The sequence below is a fragment of the Pinus tabuliformis genome, chromosome 1_2 (genome assembly GCF_031772625.1).
Source record: "Pinus tabuliformis cultivar Carrire ecotype Pingquan chromosome 1_2, CPIR1, whole genome shotgun sequence".
Lineage (NCBI taxonomy): Eukaryota > Viridiplantae > Streptophyta > Pinopsida > Pinales > Pinaceae > Pinus > Pinus tabuliformis.
The window spans coordinates 1,098,281,099-1,098,288,176 of NC_142298.1; the positions used below are offsets into that span (position 1 = coordinate 1,098,281,099).

The 7,078-nt window shown below is 37.8% G+C and overlaps 1 pseudogene; it reads right to left on the reverse strand.

Annotated features, from left to right (window-relative positions):
• Positions 1-911: 911 nt before the first annotated feature.
• Positions 912-1,448, reverse strand: LOC149210005 (uncharacterized; annotated as a pseudogene).
• Between the last annotated feature and the right edge of the window lie 5,630 nt (positions 1,449-7,078).

A 7,078-nucleotide genomic window follows, 5' to 3' on the forward strand; every position in this document is an offset into this window, starting at 1 on the left:
ATTACTCCATAAGGCAAGGTAGGCAAGAGCTTAAGCATCCAAACTGAAATTATATGAAATGGAAGGACTGTTAAGAAAGCTGAAAGGGGCATTAATGCATGAATCCCTTTCAGACAGAGGAAGAAACACAAAACATGAATGCTTCTCCAGGGCAAAGCAGTAAGCTGAATTTTACCCTTCTTACTAAAAAACATTCAAATTGAAGACGATTTATGAATGAAATGAAAAAGTATTACAAGATACATATGAAACAGAGAAAAAAATATGCCAAATTTCAAGCCACAGGAATCTTATAAATCAGAGTTGTACTCTTTAATAATCTATGTCAAACAACTGTACAATAAAGCTCTCAGCTCTCCTCCACGCACACCTCAGAATTATCCCTCTTTTTTTTCAAAAAAAATTTTTAATACATTAAATAAACTATACTAGAAGAAAACAGATCGACCCAACAAAAAGGGCGTTGTTTCAACTGAAATTGCAGAAATAGAAAAAACTATTTTTCTGTTCTAAAAAAAAAAACCAACGTTTCCCTTGAAATCCTCTGATGGCCAATTAAGAGACAAATATTGGGAGTGCAGATCCACTTGGAGATTTAACTGAAGCCCTTAATAGGAGATCGAATCCTATTCTTCTGCTGTGATGAATATCTTCATTTCAAATTAGCCTTTAGATCTCTGACTGCCACGTTACATTTGTTATTTGAATAAAACAAATTTTAATAATAATAGCCTTTAAACTAAAATTCTGCCAATTCCAGCTCATGATGAAAACTGTGCCCGGAGAGGGTTGCATGGTTGCAAGATAATGTTGCAATTGTCAATGGAGGAGGAAAATCTTGCAGTAATCCGTTATCGAGGAACAACTGGAAATCGGTAGTGCGCTTTTTCCTAAGGGATTGCCATGCATGTTCAATCATAATTCTGAAGCAACTTCAAGTCAGCACCACTTCGCACTGCACCAGAACCAATGCCCAGGCCCCCAGATCCAGTCGAACCATTAAGCATATTCCCAACATTTCCATTTAAGCCTTACCCAACCAATGCCTGCTGTGATGTTCCTCCATTATTCATCATTTCTTGCAACAACTGCTGTATTACTTGCTGTGGATAAGGTTGATTGCCCTGGGATGACTGTGGATATGTTTGCTGCAGCAGGTTTCCACCCACAGAGTTCTGCTGAATAGAATTGGACAAACCAATAAGAGAGGTATTTTGCAGGGTTCCTGGCATTGAAGATAAAGCTCCACCCTGAAATAGAATAGAGTGAGATGCGCTTTGTAAAGAATTGCATGGTGGTGTTTGCGTTGAGCCACCAAAGGAACAAGATGTCATTGAATTTTGGTGCAAGAGATTTTGATAGTTTTTCAGGGCTGTAGCATTGTGAGAAGAATTATTAACAATTCCACTAACATAATTTTTTAGATGATTGTTCATATTACCAGGCATCAGATTTTTTTTTTTTTTTTACACTGCTATGGTCTGAAACTAATCCTTCAATGTTTCCAATAGGATCTCCTTGCTGCATCTGCTGACTTTGCAGGTTAGAAGAAATCTAATGAGGGAAATTGTTTAAACTTGCAATTGGCCCCATGTTATGTTCCCGACTAAAATCAATCAAATCCTTCATGCTGTTTCACAACCTCAGATATCTGTAGGCACCGGACATATCTCTTGGAAAAACCAAGGTCATTCAGTGACTGCGCTTCTAAATTCCGTGCCAGCTGATGCCCAGTTGTTACAAACCTGAATTAGACTTGATCACGCGCTAAAGTAGCTTACAAAGCCATTATTTTGTCGTTGAAGCCAAAAAACTGAGTCCAGGTGGAAATCTATGTCTCTAAATGAACTGTAGGCGTTGAGTGATACAGTAAAACTTGCAAGCTAAGCCATTCAGAGATGTGAAGGCATCCATCCTCTCCTCAAAAGTGAAAATGACATCAAATGGACCATCAACAAAATTTTCCTGACAGCACTGTGGTGCCATTTTCACATTCAGATTTCATTTTATCATTTGGAGAAGACCATTTCTTTTATATAATTCAGGATCTTTACATTTTAGATCATCAAACATTCTTCTGTAAGGAGCGCCAAAGTCATATACGTTCGGCTCCCTTATTGCTGGACCAGGCAATTTCACATGAGCTCCCGTCCCATAAGAACTCACATCAAAACCGTGTTTCTTTAGCAGAGCATGTGCTTCCATGCATTCTTTCTTTCCCAACATTAATAACACCACAATCATGCTAAAATATACTGAGCAACCTTTAGAAGCCTACTTGCAAGTCGATGGAGCCGATTTGATAAGAAATTGGGCGCAAGACAAAAATTTTCTGGGCTCTGTCATTTTGTACGTAGCGCACGAACCCAACGCGTAGCGCACGCTATGTGCGTAGCACCTGTAGTTTTTTACACTGGCTGGTGAGGCCCAGTATGTAGCGTGCACTATGTGCGTAGCGCACACCTTGTATGGGTAGCGCGCACCTCCACTCCATCGTTCTGTAAACAAATTTTCGCTCTCTGCTTCTCTAATTCGACCTTTACTCCATCACATTGTTCCCTCTCCAGTGATTGCCTTTGTCCAAACTCGAATTACAGAGAAGACTTCTTAGTCCATTAACAAATTTTGGATCCACACTCAAAGGTTGATTATGTTGTGCCTTATCTACGAGAGGAAGCATGAGTTTTCTTGCCAATGTCTGGCTAGCTACAAGCCACACATGGTTCACTTTCAAGATTATAACCATCAACTCCGCCAAACAGCTGGGCGCGTTGTATAATTTGGCATTCTGACATTTGGCTGCAAAACTCTGTTTTGTTTGATTTCTTTGTCTCTGATTGCTGATGATGTTATTTTTGTTTGTGCTTTTGCAGGGACAGGAGCTGCTGAAGCTGCTGCCATTTGAAGCGCTGGAGAATTTGAAACATTTTGACAAATTACATATTCTAAAAAACACATTTAATGATTTCTTCTTCAAAACAGGGTTTTGAAGAAGAATCAATCTCAAGCCTTATTGACGATGAAAGTTAGCAATGGAAACTGAACCTTTCATGCGACTAAGTCAACAAAACCCTAGACCTAAAAACTCTTAAATAATCTTCGCCATTCATGACTATAAATGACGAGAAATGAACCTTGGTGAATTTGACTGCAGCGGGCTGACAAGACGGAGTCTAACATTTACTACAGTATGTGCAGCTTCACCCCATAAGGTGTTAGGGCCCAACCCTAACCCCCTTATTTATGTAATAGGATCAAGTCATACTTATAGTTAAGTAAAGAGTCAATAAATCCCATATTAATAATTGTAAGTGGTTAACCTGTATTTAATGAAGGGACCATAGTTAGTTGCAAATGGGCCATGGTATTAGATAGATGGTATTAATAAGAACCATGTTATTGCCCCATGGTATTTCATGTATGAATCCTATATAAAGGATAGAGACTCCCCTCGAGGAGCATGATGTCTTATTTTGTAATTGAGCTCAACTCTATTGGAGGTTGCCCCCTCGAAGAGGCAAGTGAACATTGCTTTTTGAATAATAAAGTACTTGTTGTTATTTCTCATTGTTCTATGTTCTGGGTATATTTCTTTGCATATTTGGTATTCTGGTATCATCTTGTAGGCTAAGAGCATAATATAAGGTGCCAGGAGTTCTAGACTCATCAAGCATTGCTTGAGACATTTATTGAATTTTTCTATTCATTCTTTCCACCACGCCATTCTGTTGAGGAGTTCTCGCAACAAAAAAATGTCTCTTTATTTCATGTTATTCACAAAATTCAAAAAAATTATCTGAGTTGAATTCTCCTCCCTGATCAGATCCGAGACATTTATTTTTAGATCTAATTCATTTTCAACTAAAGCTTTGAAGATGTTAAAATTTTCAAATGCTTCATCTTTATGCATTAGTAAACCAATCCAGCACAGTCTAGAAAAATAATCAATGAATAAAATGTATTATTTTTCTCCATGAGGTGAATTTTTCCTTGTTGGGCCACATAAATCAGTATGAATGAGTTCAAGAGGCTTACTTGGTAATTCTTCTTTGGCATTGAATTTAACTCTAGTTTTCTTACCGAATTGACATGGTTTGCAGAAGGTATTTTCTGGGATGATGATATCTGGAAGATCACGAACTGCCTTGAGCCTACATGCTTTGTTTAAACAACATTGTTCTTGACCTCCTTTTAGTATATATATATATTTCTTGGAGTTATTTTTCCTTTGATTATGGTTTTTCCCGTGTCAAGCTCACAAACCACACATTCTTTTGATCAAAACACAACTTCATTTCTTTGATCACACATTTGACTAACACTTGACAAGTTATGATTTAAACAATCAACATACATAACATTTACAGCTTTAAGCTTTTATTTTAAATAAATAGGACCTTTACCCTTAATGATAGCTTGTGTGTCATTTCTAAAAGAGACATTCTTTTCCTTTTCTAAAGCTTTGAATGAAAGAGGTTTATCTTTATCACCTGTCATGTGTTTAGAGCATCCTCTATCAATGTACCACTGATTTTCTTGTCCTTTTACGAGCAAAGCTATGCCACATCTTTCTGATTGAAATTCCTTCTTTTTCCATACCTTGGAATTTGATGATGTTTGCTCCTTTTCAATTGCTGGCCAAAACTTGCTCCTGCATTCAGATTCTTCATGACCAAAGTTATTTCAAAATGAACATTCAATTTCATCTTCAAGAGCAGAAAAGTTATTATAAGAGCTTTTCTTGATTCCCTGTCACATTGCTTTGTTTTCTTGCTTCTCTAGTGATGATAGTTTTGTAAGCAACACATTGAGCAACTTTATGACCAAAATTATGGCATGAAATACATTTTCCATCAAAGAAGAAGTTTTTGTGATCATAAAATATTTTGTATTGTTCACCTTTTGGTTGGTGCTTCTATTGATGTTCACCCTTGGAGTAAAATGAGCATGATCTACCTAGGGAGTACCTTTAGGCTTTTGTTGACGATTAAAGCATTGTTCAATGGTTTTTGCTACATAACGATAACTTCTAGTGATGGCTGTTCTGGTTGGGATGTTTCTCCAATGTGTCCAAGACCAGTATTTATAAGAGGAGAACGCTGAACCTTAATGATTTCATCTAAGGTTTTTGATCCTTTAGCAAATCTAAGATTCAAATATTTTGTCTTCTCAAGTTCTTTTCTTATACCCACTACTTCACATTCTAATTTTCCATTGTGATTTTCCCTTTCAATGAGTTTGTTATCACCTGGATTGAACCTCAGTCTGAAGGAAGGCAATGCCAGGGTAACCACAAACCATGCTTAGCGAAGTAGCTATCCCTACTAGGCCAAGGGATGGCTCTCTCCGTAAGGATCCCAACCAAGATGACTGGATCAGGAAAAATATATTAGGCTAGGGATAGTAGCACAAAGTTTTGATTTGGATTTTGAAGGGGTTTTGCTAGATCAGGAGGAGCTGGACAGTTTAGGGCTAGCGAATTAGGTCAAAATTGCAGGGTGTTCAATGGGACAAGGTAGGCATAAGGTTTAGCACTCTAGGGCTTGATGGGCAAGATGTTTTAAGACTGGTGAGAGGCTAGGAACAGCATGTGATTATCATGGATCCTTCCTAGACTGTACAAAACATGAAATGGTGAATATTTTCCCAAAGTAGAGCACTGATGTAATGAATTTTGCCTATCAACTTGAAAGCATTCACTTAGAAGTAATGAAATGGTTAACGAAATACACAAAACACATTAACATATGATCACAAAAGAATAAACTGTACTAAAACTCCATACCACATGGATCCCATAAAAATAGTTGCAATTCTTATGAATCTCCTTCTAAACTGCTACAAAATGATGTACAATCAAGGTCTGAGCATCTAGCTGAGTCCAACCCTTTACAATGAGAAAGAAGAAGAAGATATAGGCTTTTTTTCAACCTCCTCCCATCCTCAAGGTTTGAATCCCTAAGATGACGATCTAATCTAACCAACACTGAATAATAAACAGGAATATAGGCATCTTAACAACTTGCCTCTAAAAGTGAAAAACTGATTCATTTGAGCTCAAACTGACTTTTAATGCAATGCATCTACCCTCTACTACTAATTATCTATCATATTTACAAGCCAAGTCAACATTTACATCAATAAAACATCCTCCATGGGAGAAAATCCAAGAACACAGTCAAAAGAATGGAAAATAGCCATCCTGTGCAAAATTTGCCCTACGCGCAGCGCCACTTTCAGGTCCCTTTTGGAGGCCTTCCAGGCATCCCAATTGAGCTCATGGTAGCTCATTCGAAAGGTATTCAAGTCTACTTTCAAAAACACCTAGAATTGTGGCATTCAAAGCTCATTTGACCCCTCAAAACTTGATTCTCCCAAGACTGCTTCTGTGTGTCCAAAAAGTGGCAGAAAGGTCATTTTTAGGGTGTTTTTTGACCTTTTAGTGGACTAGTTCTGCCCCAAAAACATAGAAAATCCGTAGGGTACATGTAATCATCACTTTGAAAACAAAAATGAAAACCATTTGTGAATTGAGTGCCCCTAGGAAAAGCTTAGTGCCAGTGGTGTTGCGTGTTAAGGCAGATTTTCTTTGTGTAAAATTTCAAAATTTGCAAATGACGAAAATTCTTCCAAACTTGCCCAAAATTGGTGAGAAGCACCATCATCAAGTATCCTGATGAGCCAAGGAATATTCAGCAAGCAACCTAAGCCTATCCTCCTCCTTTTTTCCTTTTAGAGCCCGCCTTAGCCTAGCTTTCATCTTTTTGACCCTCATGTTGCAAATTTTGTTTCGAGTGCAGTAATGGTAGGCCATGTGTCTGATCATCTGGTTGTCTTTATTGGCCTTCTGCAACAACTTCTCTAGGTGCAAATTGACTCTGTTAAGCCAAGTCTCTCTATCATCTTCAATATCCTTCTCAATAGCAGTCAAAGTGACCTATGCCTCTTTGTCACCTTGTCGTTTTACTTTGAGAAGTTCTAGCTCCATGAGGACTTGCTTGTCACTCAACTACTTGTTTTCTTGTTCCAAATATGTGATGACATACTTGGACCTCTCCAAATTATCCATCAAAGCTTG